The 5,395-nt window shown below is 47.1% G+C and overlaps 1 protein-coding gene across 2 annotated transcripts in view; it reads left to right on the top strand.

Annotated features, from left to right (window-relative positions):
* The first annotated feature begins 3,969 nt into the window (after nucleotides 1–3,969).
* Nucleotides 3,970–5,395, top strand: part of Slc7a7 (solute carrier family 7 member 7) — a 48,111-nt gene continuing 46,685 nt past the window's right edge. For both annotated transcript variants that reach the window (XM_021181364.2, XM_021181363.2), the window contains exons 1-2: nucleotides 3,970–4,033; nucleotides 4,871–5,052. The gene's annotated coding sequence lies outside the window, so the exon portion shown is untranslated. The remainder of the gene's footprint in view (nucleotides 4,034–4,870; nucleotides 5,053–5,395) is intronic.

Raw genomic sequence — 5,395 nt, 5'->3', positions numbered from 1 at the left:
ATCTTTAAAGCCACTTCTACACAAATAATTTCATATGCTTTTCTTACTAAACCTACAAAGGAGATTAGATAGCTCTGTATACTTTTCTTGAAGTTTTTAAGACTTTAAGATTGAAGCAAATGTGGCCATTGGAGTAGAAGGCCCAGTAGTAGGATGTATATTTGCCATGTGTGAGGCCCCAGTTTGATCTCTAGCAGAACACACACACACACACACACACACACACACACACACACACACACACAAAAACACTTGCACAAAATGAATGGAGTTACTTTTTTTTTTTTTTTACTGGAAGTGTCAGAATAGAGAAAGTGCCACTGTTTCCAAATGCATGTTGCTAAGCCTCTAGCCCCAAGACAGCACTAGAATCCCATAGTTTTCAGCTGAGAGATCAAATATACCCTAAAAGCTTGAAGAATAGGGTAAGACTCAACGTTCTGCAGTAACAAGCAAGATGATAGCCTTATACTACCACCTTTGCTATGTAAGGGAATCAGGTCAGCAGCTCTCCCGTCTCTTGGTAGCTCACAGAATACCATCAGTTGGGAAGATCATTCAAAGTGATAGAAGTGTCTTTTGGGGAATAAAACATGGACAATAAAACATGCAAAAGTAGGCATGTGTGCCTGGAGTGGTAGCAATAGCTTTTACTTGCAGGTCTTGGCAGGCAGAGGCAGGCAGATCGCTAGGAATTTGAGGCCAGCTTGGTCTATGTAGTGAGTTCCAGGCCAGCCAAGTCTGCACAGTGATATCCTGCCAAACAAAACAACAAAAGTCATTCAACAGAGCAAGAACTGGGGGATTTGGGGGTGGGGACAGGACAGGGAGTTTGATGAGAACTGGACAATCTGGGAAGAGAAAGGCAAGTCCCGCTTTGACCTGGTTAATTTGATGTAGCAGAGGTGCAAGCTATGGGTTATAAATAGACTGCAGCTGGGAGGTGGTGGCTCATGCCTTTAATGTGTGCATCTGAGTGTGCATGTGTGCACCATATGTGTGCATCTGAGTGTGTGTGTGTGCACCATATGTGGGCAGGAGCTCTTGGAGGTCAGAAGAGGTCACCAGATCCCCTGGAACTGGAGTTACAGGCGGTTTTGAATTGCCACCTGAGTGCTAGGAATTGAACCTGGGTCTTCTGCAAGAACAGTGAGTATCCTTAACTGCTGAGCCATCTCTCTAGTCCACCAGCCTTTGAACTTTATGGAACAGTCGAGCCTGGCATCTGCACAGCCCTCTTGAATGACTTATCCGGCTTTGCCAACTACAGGAAAGTGGCTCTGTCTTGTCACACTGAATACGTTCTGCACTTCATCTGAGAACAAGGGAACCGAGAGCCATAGAATACTGAGTTTGAGATTCCCGTTTCCTCTCCTAGACTTCTTTGCCTTTCGTGGTCATGAGGTCCCATGTATAAAACATATAGCTTTGGCATTTTATTACACACTCATGTTCCCCTCAATGTTACCTGAATACATCTCTGTTCCATAAGTCTAGACGCCATTACTTTTGCTCAAGAGCATTGCTTTGGGAAATTCAATGCCTTTTTTGCTACCGATTTATTTATTTATTCATTCATTCATTCATTCATTCATAATCAGAAATTTAACTTTGCCATTCAGTTAGACTTGGAGGAGAATATGAAAACCAGAGGACTGGATGCATCAAGAGCTCAGAGATCACGGAGATCTGTGCGCAGATGGGCTGGAGGGTGATGTCATGAGGAACAGTCTGCTGCTTCAGATTCATACAGGCCAGAGTATCAGAACTGTTCACAGCGAGCAATGGTGAGCGTCATGCTGGCCTTGCTGTTCCTGGTCTGAAAGCACTCCATGGCTTCAGCAATGCTCACTTTCACCTTCCCGAAGATTGCAGTCTTGCCAGAGAACCATCCAGGCACTCAGGAGGTACAGGTGAGAAGCTGGGAAGTGTTTGTGTTTGGTTCAGCATTTTCGACGGGCCAGATGCTGATGTATGGCACAGGAACTTGCAGCCTTGACCGTGAACCCTGAACTGATTCTGTGAGAGAAGGCTTTGTAACCACATCTTTCCCTCAAGTACTCAGAGTACAAAAGCTTGCCATCAATGGCAATAATGAAGATCATGGTAGTGAGAGGGTGAGGGCAAGGGTCAGCCATCTCTCCAGATGCCCCACTTTTGAGACAGTTATGTAGATAGGCTGACCTTGAACTTCCAGATGCCTTCTTACCTCAGCCTCCAGAGTGCTTACAAGCTAGTGCTGTCATGGCTACTTATTTTTAAACTGTCTGTTGAAATATGTGTGTGTGTGTGTCCCTCTTCTTTTTCAGAGCTATCAAATTTCTGTCAAATCAGTAGTAGATCAGATCAGCTCCACTAAATGGCCCAGCTTCAAGCCGGGTCAGTTATGGCCTTGAGGCTTCCTTCTTTCTCGACTACCCATCGTGATTCTGCCTCTGCCTCCCAGATTCTGGGGTTAAAGGCATGTGCCATCTGGAACATCTGTTTTTGTTATTTATTCTAAACATCTACTATGTGTGTGTGTGCATGTGCCTGAGTGCATGTATGTTTGCCATCTTCCTGCCTGAGCCCTTGGACATTAGAAGAAGGTATTGGATCCTCTTGAATTGGAGTTACAGGCATTTGTGAGCCAGCATCTGGATGCTGGGAAATGAACCCTGGTCCTCTGCAAGAGCAGTACACGCTCTAAACAGCCGAGCCTTTGGCCCCAACTGTGATATCTCTTAACAGTGTGTGCCTTTTCACCTGGTTTGTCTTAAAGGTGGGTAGGCAATCTTGGCTATAAAAAATTTGCCAGAGGCAGGCATGGAGGCCCACATCTTTGATCCCAGCACTCAGGAGGCAAAAGGAAGTGAATCACTGTCACCTTGAGGCCAGTCTGGTCTACAATGAGGACTTACTAAGCTAGACCCCACTCTTTCCCTCAAAAAAGCCAAGGCTGGATTATGCAAGAAATATGATTTACAAACCTCTGTTTAGCAGGAACCTATACAAAGCATATCTATATTCTTTTGTTTTCTATTTCCTGAGACAGAGGTTTGCACAGTAGTTCATGCTGGGCTCCAGTACAGGGTCCTCCTGGCTCAGCCTCGAAAGTACTAGGACTCCAGGCTTCCCGCATTTGCTGTGTTCCAGATCCTTTAAAAAGTAAGTTCAAATCCCAGCAACCACATGGTGGCTCACAACCACCCGTAATGAGATCTGATGTCCTCTAGCTACAATGTACTTACATATAATAAATAAATAAATTAAAAAAAAAAAAAAAGAACCGGGTGAGGAGCGCTGACTGCTCTTCCAGAGGTCCTGAGTTCAATTCCCAGCAACCACGTGGTGACTCACAACCATCTGTAATGGGATCTGATGCCCTCTTCTGGTGTGTCTGAAGACAGTGACAGTGTACCCACATACATGAAATAAATAAATAAATAAATAACAAAGAAAATCCTTCCTTTTCTTTTTTGAGAATGGATGGCCTTCAACTTTGCAATGTAGCCGAAAATGACTTTGAACTTCTGACCCTCTTGTCTTCACCTCCTAAGTGCTGGAAATACAAGCGTGTGCCAGCTTGCCAAGTTCAGAGTTCCCTTTTGCCTCTGCTTGGGCTTGATGAAAGGTTCACTGTGCAAGTTCAGTTTTCGTGTCTCCCTTGCAGCCGCTATTTTTGGTTAAGTGCTGCCTCCTGGCGACTACTCAGGACACCTTCGGGGCACCGTGGTCACTTTCTTTAATTTGGGACCTAGAATCTGATGCAACAGCTTCCCCGAGGGGGCGGAGAGTCAGAACACAGAGGTAGGCAGAGATAAAGTTCGGGGACCCCTCCCCCCGGCTGCAAGCAGGCACCGCCCCTGTCTCCCGCTGCCCCCGGGGCTTCCCGGCCTGGGTTTCTCCCGAGCTTCAGCCAGCTCTTCGGCTGGTTGGACTGTCTAGGGTTGGAAGTTTTGGTCAGACTGCGTCTGGCTGACAGCTCGGGCAGGACTGGGAGGGAGGGAAGAGGAAGCTGAGTGTGCCTGGGGCAGAGGACACGTCTCTAAGGGTATCCGCAGTCATTTTCATTCCCCGGGGACTCGTTGAGCAGGCGCGGGGCCGGGCCCGGGGTCAGCTCGCAGGGTCTCTGTGATCTCAGACCTTTGCTTCCTTCGCTCTCATTCACCACAGTTCCTTATTCTCGAGCTTCTTAGATAAAAGGGAAGAGCCCAGCCCTGGTAAGCGCTTGCCCATTCGAGGGCAAGCCGGGTAATTGTGACTAGGTTGGGTCTTGAGTGGTCGATATTTTAGCGCCACAGACCAAGAGGAAGACCCAACAAAAGAGAGAGGTGCGGGACGGGGCTCCAGTGAAATGAGAGTAGCTGGGGAGGAAGCGTGGGAGAGGGGCAAAGGTGAGTCCGCCGGTGGAGGGGGATGGGCTCATCTAGATGAGGGTCTCCAGGAAAGAGCGTTAGGTGTGGGCCTTTTAGTTTTTCCATTAGCTAAACAAAGACAATTTTATTTCTGGTGTACATGTATGTTGAGGGTGGTGTATGAGTGTGTGTGTATGTATGAGTGTGTGTGTGTTTCTGTGTGGCCCGGGGGCGGTGCTTGTGCCAGTGCACAACAGGCATCAGAGGATGCAGGGTATATTCCCTTGAGACAAGGTCTCTCACCCTATTTGGAGTTAGGCTTGCAGCCAGCAAGAGTCAGCAATCTGTCTCCACCCACAGTAGCTTTTTACCATGGAGCTGGGACTAGAACGCAGGTCTTGCTGTGTGTGCAGCCACCATTCTTAGCTGCTTAGCCATTTCACCCACAGAACTGTCTCTCCTGTCCTCCCTCCTTTCAGTTTTTCCTTCATCTTTTCTATTCTATCCTTTTTTTTTTTTTTTTTTGGAAACAGGTTCTTTGCAGTCCAGACTAACCTCAGATTCACTATGTATTGAGGCTGGCCTTGAACTCCAGATCTTTCAGCCTCCACACCCATAACGCTGAGTTTGAATGACCATGTCTAGCCCTAAACTTCGCAGATTTCCACCTGCACAGGCTGTTAAGAGCCGGAACCCAGGGTCCTGGGTTTGCTAGGTAAGTGCTCTGCCAAGTCGGTAAGTGATAACCACACTCTTTCCCATAAATGCACCGACATGGGAAAGAACAAGTATCTGTGAATTCTCCTTACTCTAACTAACCTAGGGGTAGTGAAGGGGCGGTTCTGATGCTGATGTTAGGGTAGTAACCCTGGGCTGCCTGGGGGGCAAATTCAAGGACCCACCCTGGAGCCTAGCCAGCCAGGGGAATCAGAGAGACAGTATTGTTCTTTCTTTCTTTCTTTCTTTCTTTCTTTCTTTCTTTCTTTCTTTCTTTCTTTCTTTCTTTCTTTCTTTCTTTCTTTCTTTCTTCCCTCCCCCCCTCCCTTTTTCCCTCTTTC

This window comes from Mus caroli, chromosome 14 (genome assembly GCF_900094665.2).
Source record: "Mus caroli chromosome 14, CAROLI_EIJ_v1.1, whole genome shotgun sequence".
Taxonomy (NCBI): Eukaryota; Metazoa; Chordata; class Mammalia; order Rodentia; family Muridae; genus Mus; species Mus caroli.
This window is presented reverse-complemented; position numbering and strand designations above follow the sequence as displayed.